Source organism: Amblyomma americanum, chromosome 11 (genome assembly GCF_052857255.1).
Source record: "Amblyomma americanum isolate KBUSLIRL-KWMA chromosome 11, ASM5285725v1, whole genome shotgun sequence".
Classification (NCBI taxonomy): Eukaryota; Metazoa; Arthropoda; class Arachnida; order Ixodida; family Ixodidae; genus Amblyomma; species Amblyomma americanum.
In genome coordinates this window covers 582872-596283 of record NC_135507.1, presented here as the reverse complement: position 1 = coordinate 596283, position 13412 = coordinate 582872, and the positions used below count along the sequence as shown (strand labels likewise).

The 13412-nt window shown below is 48.8% G+C and overlaps 1 protein-coding gene across 1 annotated transcript in view; it reads left to right on the top strand.

Moving 5' to 3' along the window:
• The window catches only part of LOC144110216 (uncharacterized), a 71612-nt gene that overhangs the window by 47324 nt on the left and 10876 nt on the right, over positions 1–13412 (top strand). The gene's annotated exons all lie outside the window — the stretch shown is intronic.

The window sequence follows — 13412 nt, the reverse complement described above, 5'->3', positions numbered from 1 at the left end:
CGCGGGTTCGGTTCTCATTTCGATGGAATTCAAACACACGCGTCTGCTGTGTTCTGTCTGTGCCAGTTAAAAGAAACCTAGTGCGGTATAAATTACTCAGCAGTCTTGCGACATCGGTAACGGAACTGAGGTGCTCCATGCCGAGATTTCGCCCATGTTGGACTGCGGATATATGCGAAACACGTTGTTTCAACGCGACAGCCGCGCGTTGCTGTAAAGCTGGCGTCGCTGGCCGTGAGCGAAAGATGCGCGAGTGAAGCAACCCACGTGGAAGGCGGGCCACCTAGGTCGCGTGACCCTGTGACATCATCGCAACCTGCCATCCTTGGCAGATGGCAGCTAAATTAAATGGTTAGTAGCGATACATGGCTCGAGGAGAGCACCCTGTCTGACAAGCCCCACAGACGGCTGTGTTTGAAACAGCCAACTGCCGGGGTCTGCTTAACCGCTGCGCCAGGATTGGTGTATGAAAGTATAGAGCATGTCCACTTCCGCATATATGGGCATCGACCCATTAACGCTGTTGCGTCATATCCTTAAAGGGGCCGTGCCATGGTTGTTGCGCATATTGTAGTTTTGTACTTCAACAACTGATAGGAGCGCCTCCGATTCAATTTCACAAATTTGGGTGCCCTGAACGCACTGTATACATTCGCTTGAAATGCGATGGAAATTGAGACCGGGAAACCTCCCACCGGCAGCGACCGCCATACTGAATGCGCTCGTGACGTCACAAGGGCACAAACGTTGTCTGCTATAGCTGCTGCAATGCGGGCAGCGATGTCTCTTGCCCCCTGTACTGTCGCGGGCGATCGAAGTGGCAGCCGCCCCTCATAAACGAGTGACTGGTGCCAGTAAGGTAGTTTTTACAGCGAATCTGTATACCTCTACCGTCCAACGAAATTTTCGTGTCCGCAAAAACCCCACGAATGGAAAAGTACAGAGATATGTGAGACAGGCGTCGTCTCCTTTCCTTAAAACCAATTTTCAGTTCATATTTCTTCCCTTACGGCGCGGTTTTGGTGTCCACCAAGATATGTGCTACAGGCGTCATTTCATTTCCTTAAAAATTGGTTTCTGGGTAAATGAAACGGCGCAGCATCTGTCTCACATCTCGGCGGACACCCGAACCAGGCCGTAAAGGAAGCGATAAAGGAGCGACGAAGAGAAGGTAGAAGAGCCATAATGGAGGGCTCTGGAATAATTTCGACCACCTAGGGATCTTTAACGGGACACCGCGGCGGGCTTTCCCTAAATTGTCCAAGGGCCGCGTGTTTATTGCAGCGAGAGCTACATTACGGCCTTGTGGCAGGAACAGCGCAGCATAGACAAAGAAAGGACAGGCGGGACACGACGCTAACAACCAGATTTTTAATGCACGTTCGTCGAATATATACATCTCGCTCGTGCAAGAAGGAAAGGACAGAAGAGCACATCCATGCGCTTTGCTAGCTCACTGCTGATGGCGCCCTTTAAGGACCTTTTGTGCTCTTGAAGCCGTTCATTTAAACAGCGCCCAGTTTGACCAATGTAGATGCGTCCGCATGACAGAGGTATTTCATACACGACGCTTTTCACACAATTCACATGTTTTGTCCGGTGCTTTTTCTTGCATTGTTTTTTTTGCTCGCTGTTGAATTTGGCGCACAGGCTTCTTAACTTGTTGGGTGCTGACATGAGCACTTTAATGCCATCTCTTGCGCCTACCTTTTTGAGGTTGTTGGAAATGTCATGAATGTAAGGAATGACCGCGTACGGCTTCCTCTCTTCTGATGCTCATGTCAGCACCCAACAAGTTAAGAACCCTGTGCGCCAAAGTCAACAGTGAGAAAAGGAAAAAACTATGCGAGAAAAAGCACCGGACAAAACATGTGAATTGTGTGAAAAGCATCGTGTATGAAATACCTCTGTCATGCGGACGCACCTACGTTGGTCAAACTGGGCGCTGTTTAAATGAACGGCTTCAAGAGCACAAAAGATCACTAAAGGGCGCCATCAGCAGTGAGCTAGCAAAGCATTGCAGAGAGCATGGGTTTGCTCCGGAGATTAGCAATGCAATGGTAATCGCGTCATATTTTGATCAACGGACCAGGGAGATTGAAGAACCCTTCAACATCAGAAAAAAGAGCGACGTATGCGTCAGCATACCTTCGATAGCGCTTCGTGACAGCGAAATTGATTATCTGCGTGCATAGTCCTAATCTATTACCACGTGTACATCTTATGGGTTTTTTCTTCTGTCCTTTCCTTCTTGCACGAGCGAGATGTATATATTCGACGAACGTGCATTAAAAATCTGGTTAGCGTCGTGTCCCGCCTGTCCCTTCTTTGTCTCGTGCTGCGCTGTTCCTGCCACAAGATAATGCACCAACCAGCCCAATTTTTCACCTTGCTACATTACGGCAGCCGTTTCGCCTCTTCAGCATGGTCGCACTTTCGCTGTGGTTGCACCTCGGCCGCGGTCGCACCGCTCGCCGCGCCATCTGGCATGACGTCACTCTGCCGTTGCGCTCGTCGTGGAGCAGACGCCTCTCGCCTCGCCAGTTGTGCGCATGCGTAGTAAAGGAAGAGGGGATACATTGCGGCAGCCGCTTCACCTTTCCAGCATGGTCGCACACTCGCCGTGGTTGCACCTCGGCCGCGGTCGCACCGCTCGTCGCGCCACCTGGCATGACGTCACTCTGCCGTTGCGCTCGTCGTGGAGTAGACGCCGCTCGCCTCGCCAGTTGTGTGCATGTGTAGTAGAGGGAGAGGGGCTGTCACAGTGTGTATATGCATACGGTTCGCCTCCGGCGGAATTTATACACTCCCTAGCGGTGGGAGGCCGTGCTGGTCAGCTCGTACCCTAACATTCAAGTACGGGCAATCGAGCGGTCCAATGAGGTCGCCGCCAGCCATGTGTTAGCGGCCATCTAGTATGTCTCTCCTACAACCTGCTCTCGACGCAATAAATGTTTTCAATCAATCAATCGGCGTAGCGGGAGGCGAGCCGCAGCGTTTGTTCGGCGTCGCGCCAGGCCTGTTTCACATGCTGCGAATTTTGCCGCACCGACACTGCGAATTCGGTTCCGCCGTTGATGCCGCAATACGATTGCCGCGCAGTCCTTTCACATGCGACGCAGAACCTGCGAATTCGTTCGGCTGAGACAGCAGGGTTGCTAGATGTCTGCTTATGCAACCTGTGAATAAACGCGCTAGTAATGCAACATGGAATGTGTTGTTCTAGTCATGCGAACTTTTAGATACCAGATAACATTCCGTATCTTTTTAGTAAAGTAAACAGTTCTGAATTATTCGAAAAGTACATGATGACCAAAGCCAAGCCTGGCCAATGCTGTCCAAAGCCAAGCCTGACGGGGAGCCAAGCAGTGGATGCCCCCTATTGGTCAGTCGCAGAGCCAACACACCGACGCTGCGAATGAATTCCAACCGGGCTGAAATCGTTCGCAAGCTGGCTGCGGCGACCCTCTGCAGCCGCAGACCGAACTAATTCGCAGCATGTGAAAGGGCCTCAGCGTCTCGTCTACCGGCGTCTTCGATCGGAGCCCGCAGGAGAGGGTGACCAAACGCATGAGGGCATACGAAGTGGCATCTCCAGACGGGGGTGGGGAGACATCGTGGGTAAAGCCCCTCAATTATCCCCTGTCCGTAACTAATCGTCCCATCCAGCGGCGACGGGAACCTCATGTGGGGGCAAGGGGGACAATAGCAAGGGTGCAGAAGGGGCGCTGCTGCCTTCGCAGAAACGGGCCGCGGCTTTTGGCCCCACCAATCTCCACAGTCCACCGACGAAACTGCTCTGAACGTTATGACTACCGGGATGCCTAGTCGTACTGAACGGGAGTTGGTAGTCATGACTAGCGATTTCAACAAGGATCTCAAGAGAGACCCTGCGTTTCTTCAAGCTGCTGAAGAACGATTTCGACTGGAGATGAACATGATGCAACCTAGCACCACTACTCAATGTGGGACCAGCTTAGACTTGGTCCTTCAGCGAACCTATGTCGGGTCAAACTACGCCATCGACAGTTTGGAAACAGTCTCACTACTTTACTCACCACCGAAGCATATTCATTGGGATAAATAAGGTTGCAACCGTTGATCAACCATGCTTTCCTCCAAGCATAGACAGAGATCAGCCAAGTAAATCATCAGCAGCATTACATCGCTTAACCGCAGTGAAACCTAAGCGTAGTCATGGCCTGTAGCTCTCGCTACCTACCAGATTTAACCAGAGCTAAACCACAGCCAATTTTTTTCCATATTTTGTCGTGGCAACAGCTGCTCCGCGTGCGCCTTGGCGTAGGCAGCAATGAATGGCGTGTACATAGTTGTCATGGCAGCAGGTTCTGCGCGCGTGGTTGGCGTGGGCAGCTTTGAGCTTGTCTGTAGCGGCTAGCAAATGCGGAAACACGCCAACGGGGAGGCAGGCGTCGCGCCATACAGAAGGTCTCCTCGATTTGGCTGCACTTTCCGCACTAGTTCACAAAAGTGCCGTGCCAGTGTAGTGCCAGTTCTTGCGGCGCGAGTGTAGCCCGACACTAGTGCTGTCGGTGCAGCGGCCAAATCGAGTGCAAAAGTGCAGAAACTTTCGTCTGCTGCGCGCCATGTACGTGTTGGTGTTTGTCGCGTGTTTTCACATATGCGCGAGATTGTGCTAGCTGCATTGCACGCTGTGTATTTGCTCCAAGTGGCACATCTCGTAAAGCGGCTATGAACTTTGTTAATTCCAAAAGTGGTGAAGAATTTGACACCGTTCATTCCGTTGCGTTGTTTAAAGGGGCGCAGGCCGGTCGACCGTCACTGATTCAACGGGTACTTCGAAGAGGCAACAATTAATTAGACAGGTTATTCAGACTACCGCTCGAGACGATCTTTTACAGTCCATACGCGTGATTCAGGCTGCTTCCGTCCTATCGAAAAGTGACTACGGTTGTCCGCCAAGAGTTGCCTGATCTATATTTGAACTCAGTTGCGTTCACTTTCGGCGGACGGTGACGGCGACGTGACTGGCAGAGGCTAAGCGGCAGGCGAAGGTGTGGGCTGACGGCGACCTCAAGCCCAGTCGCTGTCGTAAGCGGAGGTACTGATGTCGCAGCGAGCCACAAACGTTGCGATCGCCCACGTAATATAAAACATCTCACAATCTGCCTCTTATGGAAGCGCTCCATCGTGCTGCGTCTATAATAATTGCACACAAAAGAGAAATGGTGTAAGCAACGTGCGAGGCTGGACAGAAAGATGCGAACCCATACGCAGTACGTACTTCCGTACGTACGCCATGCCAGCCAGTCGCTTACGCGCGTACACAGGTACGCGCACACGCACGCGCATACACACACGTATACGCGCACTGTCATTTCAGCTGTTTGGCGAGGGCCCGGCGCAGATGCCGCGTCTTTCAACGGGTACGCGGCCGTCTCAAACATGGTCTCAACGCGGCTCACAAAACAAGCGGCCGCGGAGCCGTCTGCTACGGAGCGCGCCAAGCACCTTGCACGAGAAGAGAACTCGCCGGGAGGCTAGTGCAGCAGTGCAGAAGAACTCGTGCAGCACGAGGCCAAATCGAGTGCCGAAGTGCAGGTGGCACTAGCTGCACTGTCAAATCGAGTGCGAGAGTGCCGCACTTCCTGAACTGGTGCAGAAAGTGCAGCCAAATCAAGGAGACCTAGAGGATTACGTTCCGTGGACTCCTTGGTAGTGCTGCAACACGTTTTCGTATACGTTTGCGTATACTGTGGTTTTTAATATTTTAATAAGCTCGCAAAAATAAATTCGTGGCGTTGACGGTGCCACCATACAGTGGCGGTTTTTAGCAGCAGATATGACATTACTTAGTGCGAGCTTGATGACTGGACAAAGAGTAAATATATTGAAAATTGCGTTAATAACTAGATACGTTTTGTCAAGTTTTTGTGTTTTATATTACATACGTTTGCGTATACTGTGGTTTTTAATATTTTAATAAGCTCGCAAAAATAAATTCGTGGCGTTGACGGTGCCACCATACAGTGGCGGTTTTTAGCAGCAGATATGACATTACTTAGTGCGAGCTTGATGACTGGACAAAGAGTAAATATATTGAAAATTGCGTTAATAACTAGATACGTTTTGTCAAGTTTTTGTTTTATATTACATTAACAAAAACAACTTGTTTGCCCTAGATAAAAGCACTGTAAATCAAGTAAAACAAAAACACGCCACCAAAGGCACTGGCTACTTTTTGCATCGAAGGACATTGCGCCTCTCTGTAAACATCCTACGACCTAGCACTAAACACGTATGGCTACTCTCTGTGTATCTGAGAGCGGCTTTCCAGAATCGATCCGATCGAGCCATTGCACTCTATAAGCGTTCGTTTCGGTTCCAAGGAAGGATGCGTTCGTTTCACATTTAGCAGTCAGTGCGCATCGTCAGCTTGTGGAGGATCACCGGGCGGTGGCACCAGATGGCGCCACGTTCCCGTCAACAGCGCGCGCTCCTTGCTCGCCGTGGCCAACCAGCGCGCTAGGAGCGACGGGCGATGGTTGGCGGTAAGCAGTAGCGGTACGCGCTATGCTAAATGTGTCTGATATCTTGCGCAGGCTGTCACACCGACACAGTATCTCGCGCTCGAGTTCGGATCCATAAGTAAGGGAACGTCACTGATCAGTCTTCCCTTCTGCGCCATCGACGTAACGTAAACACGGTAACGATGTGCTATAAGAGAGTTATAGCATACCGTTACCGTGTTTACGTTACCGTTTACCGGGCCCGGCTAGTGACATCTGCTCATGCGCCGCCACGTACCGGTCCGCAAGCACTTAACGGAATCTCGTTCAGCGTTGCGGAGAGTTAGCGTTCGCTCGTAAACAAACATGGCGGCGCCCTGCACGGCCGCTTCGGACCAAATACAGCACCGCCGCCGCGTTCTTCGGCGCCATTTCTCGCTATATATGAAGGCATTCGCTTTTAATTTGCAGACTCTCACCCATACGTCGAGGTTTGAGTAACAAGTAGGCCATATTTTTTAGACAATTTGCCGATTTTTGAGCAGTTAAGCCCGACTATATGTCGTGCACATAGCCAAATGGCAACGACTACACTGCAGCTCTTCAGTTTTGTACCCGATTTAAAAATTTTCCTTATTTTCATGATTTTTTTCATAGAAAAAAAAAGACTGGTAATTCCATTGCTATATTCATCAGTAATTGCAGGAAATAAAAAGTTTTTCCGGCCCGCAGTTGGCGTGCTTTAATTTACTGCCACTAGATGGCGCCACAGTGTTCACATCGGGTAATTAGGCTATTGAGTCGACGACTAAGATACGAGGTGATGGAGGTCAACAGGGAAGTGTACGAGGTTAGGCCCCACCCTTTTGCACAGGATGGCATCCACTACGGTGGTGCCACTGGCAAGAAGGTGGGTAGTAGGATAGGTCGCCAGGCAACAGCTTTTTTGGGGGGACCCAGAGCTCTGAAGGAACCAGTGTAGAGAAGGAAGAATTAAGATCAAACGGACAATGGAACCATAGGGGAAGAAAGAGACGCAAGCGCCAGGGCCAAGTTAATTCAGATATAGGTTTCATTAACATGCAAGGTGGCAGGAATAGACTGAAATGGGAGGAAATAGAAGAACAGTTAAGACAGGAGGAATTAATGGTATATGGTTTAGCGGAAACACATCTTAGAGACATGGAGCAACCACCCTGTAACCCAGACTACGCATGGGAATATTGCAATAGAACAGAGGGCAGCAGAAAGGGAGGTGGAATTGGGGCATTCATTCATAAAAGTATGAATTTTCAAAGGGTTAGACTGGGATGCAGGGAACATTTATGGCTAAAAGGAACAGTGGCAGGCAAGCAAACACTCCTTGGCTTTGTATACCTGTGGACAGGGGTTAATGCCAAAGAGGAAAACAGGAAAATGTTAGAATGTATTGCAAGCGACATTGATGAGCTAGGAGGAAAGGGCGAGATAATTATATTAGGCGACATGAATGCACACATAGAAGACCTGGATGGGTACACGGATTCGACAGGAAGCATGCTGCAGGACATGTGTGACAGGCATGATTTAGTTGTATGCAACAGCACCGAGAAGTGTGAAGGGCTCATAACATGGGAGGCGGGGAGTCTGCACTCGACGATAGATTATGCACTAATGTCACAGAGGATGTATAACAGATTAGGGGTAATGAGCATAGATGAAGATGGTTCCAGAAGTCTAGGTAGTGACCACAAGCGTATCAAGTTGAGCTTCAGAAGAAAAAGCAATGTAGGACTGAATCAAGATAAACAATCAGGGGGAAATTTTTACTCAGAAAAGCAATTGGAAGTAGCAGCCAAACAAATCGAGAAAGTAATTTTTGAGGATAGTGAAACAGAATGGACTTATACCAAATTAACTCGATTACTGGAGCTAGAGCTAGCTAAGGTGGGAGTAAAGCTAAAAGGGAAAAGATGCAAACCCAAGAGTTGGTGGGATGAGGAGGTCAAGAGGGCAATAGAAAAGCGCAAGGAAGCATCCAGGGAACACAGATATTCCAAGAAGAGGGGGGAACCAAAACCCGAAGTAGACAGAAAATGGGATACCTTCATAAAGTGTAGAAGGGACGCATCCTATTTGATTAATGAGAAAATTAGAAGAAAGGGTGCCCAATGGATGTCAAAAGTAAATAAAAAGGATAGAAAAGCAGCCCAAAAATTCTGGAAACATCTAAATGCAATGAGTAATAAAACTAGGCTAGAACAAAGGTTTATTGTTACAGATGAGGGTATTCGACTAGAAGGGGATGAAGCAATAAAACACATAGGAACAAGGATGACGGAAAAATTTTCAGCAAAGCACGTGGTACATAATTTATCGAAGGAGGATAGACCGGTTACAGCAATAGCTTCACTTGAGCAAGGAGAGTGGGAAAGGGCAGAGAAGAAGGTTCCTAGTGGCACATCAACAGGACCAGATGGTATCCCGATTATGTTGATAAAGAAGTTAGGACCAAAATCCAAGCAAACATTAATACAGGTAGTGAACAAAACGATAGTGGATGAGAAAGTCCCCGATGAATGGCGATTAAGTAGAATGAACATGATATATAAGGGAAAGGGGGACAAAGCAGACGTAAGTAACTATCGCCCCATAACAGTGACGTCTGTGGTTTACAGGGTGGTGATGCAAATTATAAAGGATAGACTGCAGGCTTGGGTGGAGAACGAGGGGGTGCTAGGGGAACTACAGAATGGGTTCCGGAAACAAAGGAGGTTGGAGGACAATCTATTTTCATTGACACAGTGTATAGAAATTGCGGAAAAGGAACATAGGCCCTTATTGCTAGCATTTCTGGATATTAGGGGAGCCTATGACAACGTTACTCAGGAGCATTTGTGGGACATATTGGGCACATTGGATGTGGAAAATGGAGTAATTAATCTTTTAAAAGATATATATAGAGGTAACAGAGTGCTCATAAAATGGGAAAAAAATGTATCAGGGCCTGTAGAGATACAGCGGGGGCTTAGACAAGGATGTCCTCTGTCCCCTTTGTTGTTCATGTTGTACCTGCAAGGTTTGGAGGCCAAGCTAGAGGGGAGCGGACTAGGTTTCAACCTATCTTTTTTCAAGCAAGGGGAATTGATTAAACAGACATTACCGGGACTAATATATGCGGACGATATAGTGATAATGGCTGACAACAAGGAAGACCTGCAGAAGTTGTTAGACATATGCAGTACAGAGGGAGATAGATTAGGCTTCAAGTATAGTAAGGAAAAATCTGCAGTCATGACATTTAATGAAGAGGGCGGCGAGCATAGAATACAGGAGTTCGTGCTAAAGGTAGTGAATGAGTACAAGTATCTTGGGGTGTGGATAAATAACAGTGTTGAGTATCTGACAGAGCATGAAAAATATGTAATGAATAAAGCTAGTAGGAATGCAGCTGTCATGAAAAATAGGGCACTGTGGAATTACAATAGGTATGAGGCGGTAAGAGGGATCTGGAAAGGGGTGATGGTCCCTAGCCTGACCTTCGGGAATGCGGTCCTGTGTATGAGGCCAGATGTTCAAGCAAGGCTGGAAATTAGGCAACGGGGAGTAGGGAGGTTAGCTTTGGGAGCACATGGCAATACACCAAATCAGGGGGTACAGGGTGATATGGGATGGGCGTCTTTCGAGAGCAGAGAGGCTAGCAGTAAGATAGCATTTGAGGAACGATTGAGAAGGATGGAGGAAAAGCGGTGGGCTAGGAAAGTTTTCAGATACCTGTATATAAAGAATGTTGACACGAAATGGAGAAAGCGAACTAGAAAATTGACAAGCAAATATCTGGACAGCAGTAAGGGGGCAAATCAGCAATTATCGGTTAAGAAAAAGGTTAAAGGAACAGAGAGAGCTTTGTGGAAAACAGGGATGCTGACGAAATCGGCACTAGAAACATACCGGACCTTTAAACAGGAAATTGTCAAAGAAAATATCTATGATAATTGTAGGGGAAGTTCTTTGTTGTTTGAGGCCAGGACTGGAGTTTTGCGGACTAAGACGTATAGAGTCAGGTACCAGGAGATAGACACTTTGTGCATTGCGTGCGGAGAGGAGGAGGAAACGGCTGAACACTTGATACTTTTCTGTAAAGGGCTTCACCCTACAGTGGAAGGCAGCGGGGCTGACTTACCCAAGGCATTGGGGTTTAGGGATAGTGAAGGGAAAGTGGATTTTAAGAGGTTAGAAGTAACCAAGCGAAGGTTATCTGATTGGTGGCTAAAAGCAAGACAGGAGTAAAATTTCACAAGACATGGCTAGGTGGCTTGAGCCACCGCCCGATGTAAAGGGTTCAGCCGTATCCATCCATCCAAACACACAAAGAAGCGACGATGCGGCACGGCGAACAGGTGTCGTAGTTGTTTAGGAGAGCGAGTTGACGGGCTAGTTGGTCGTAGTTGTGCTTTTTTTTTTTTTTCAGCGCTTGCAACGCAACGTGCGCTGTGTATGCAAGCTTACTGAGGTCTACGTAGAGAAATTGCCAACTGGCCAGGGCAGGCAAAGGTGTCTAGCTTCACGGGCACATTTGAAAAGCCGCTGAGTCGGCTGTTAGTTGAAGTGTAGTCTTTATATGCAGAAAAAAAGATTATTAAAGTGCATGTAGCTTCTCACTTCATAGAAATGATTGCAATGCATCCGTATTTTTGTTTCCAATAAAAGCTGGGCATCTGCCATCATCATCAGTCGTTTTAGCCTTACGGTAACTCGTTACGGGAGAGACGGTACGCTAAAACGTCTTCTGGCGTGCGCCGCGCTAACCGGAAAGTTCGGTAAACGGTAACGTAAATACGGTAACTATATGCTATAACTCTCTAATTACAAATACGCGTTCCGGTAAACATTAGATTGGCAGCTGCTTCGAAAGGGGTTGACATCATTCGAAGCCCTCGTGTGAAGTGCAAACTGCACAATGTATGATAACGGCGCCTGCAAACAAAGCTACGCACGTTCCTTCTCCCCGCGTGTGTTTCCCGGTGAAGATTACGGTTGCGTTTTCGTGTGGTCGTCGTAAGCAAAAAACGCCGGGCTAAAAATTGAATGAAAACAGCATAGCTTCGCTGTTCATTCAAGCTATTCAATAGGCGTGTTCGCGAGGCTCCTTGCTCTCGTTTGAATGCTATTCGTGACATTCGGTGGCCTGTCTGTCTTATCATTGGGCGCTTCGTGATCTGAACATCTGGATCGGCTTCCTGCTGGACCATTTCCAGTTTTACCGTTATGCTGCGCTGTATGCCTTTCGTGGCTCTGCCGTTGCTATATCCAACGTTCCCAACTCTGCCGCGTGCTGCTGCACCGTGTTCAACTCTGCTTCACCCTGCAGCCCAACGCAGTCGTTTCCAGTTCTGCCGCGTTCGCTTACAGTAAGCTCTGCACCGCTAGTTGTACAAGGTTTTGTTTTTATCTCCACTGCTGGGGGCAGCCTGCGATGGTGCTTGTTGAGCCAGTGTCGTTTTCGTTCGTCTATGAAGATTTCATGAAGCGTTTTGTGCGTGCTTGGGCTGTTTTGCCCGATCCACGTTCCTTTCTACTGGCTGCAAACGAAAACTCCGCAAATCTCTCTGGGAAACGCGAACCGCACAATGCAAAAACAAGGAAGTGGTCCGAGATCTTTGTTTCCAATCCATCTGGAAAGTTTTCACTTCTCACGTGCTTGCCTACTGGATTTTTTCCCAACCCTTCCCGGAAAGCGCTCGGTCCATCGGCGCTGTGATTCCTCTTCTTTCAGCTCCAGCTCTTTTCTTCTTCTTTCTTGTAATTCGTCCATTGACGCGTCCTGACCGCTTCCCTCCTCTGCACCTTCGCTCGCCAACGAAGGGGGAAAATAAGCGAGCGGTGGTGATTGTTGCCGGCGATTTGCAATTCCTCGTAGCGTCGTTTCTTCGCCGAATTTCGCGCGATGGCCGATTCCTCAACGTCCCGGCGGGCTTCTTTCTTCTGGCATGCCCCCAGGTCCTGTCTGCGGCATGTCCCCAGGTCCGACGCGGAACGTCTTTAGTTGCTTGGGTCGCTCTCGGTTTTTCACGGACTCCTTTCTCATTTCTGGTTGCTGCCTTTCTCATGGGTATCTTTTTTTTTTTGGTAGGTATCCGGCGCCCAATGCCTCTTCCAAAAGTTTGGTTCTGATGTTTGTAGCCTTTCCACTATGATTTGTTTCTCTCACACCCGATCGCCTTGCGAAGTCGTCGGCGAGAGGATTTGGTTGTCGCGGTGTCTCACGCTGAATACACATGCTTTTCGGAGGGAAATAAGAGCGCGAAACAAGGAGGGAAAGCCCTCTTGCGGCTGTGGATCCCAACCATGCCTTGGTTCTCGTTAATGCCTTGGTATTGCCTAAGCTTCTTTTCCGTGTGCCCGTTTTTCCACATTCTTCGATCCGGCGCCACAGCGTTACGAAGACGTAATGTGTACCACTAGCCCAGACCGAGTAGGCTGTGCAGGTACCCACAGAAGTTTTCGGGACACGAAATCGTTTAATTTGCTCGGTTAAGCGTGCAGCTAAGATGTGCTCCGCCTGCAAACAGCCACCGCCTCGTTGTCAGGTGGCGGTGAAGTAACGCTGTGGGCTTCTCTTCCGGTTCCTCGCAGCGCTCAACCCAAGTGGCGTGCGGCTCGTCGCTGTGCCACAGACGCGCGCCCAAAGAATACGGCGCAGCCGCATTGTCGTTGCGGCGCGAGCGGCTTTTCATACGCAAGAATATGTAAATGTCAAAAACCTCATTATGGTTTATTTTATAATTGTGGCTAATTCTATTCAGCTGTTGTGCATTGTTATTCTCGATAAAACATTTAGCTCTTTTGTGTGTATTCGTTGACAGGTGCGCGATTGCGAGCTGCCAGCCTCCCTTGAAATCGTATTGGTTGACGGCTGGGCCGTTCGCAATGATGGCGGTG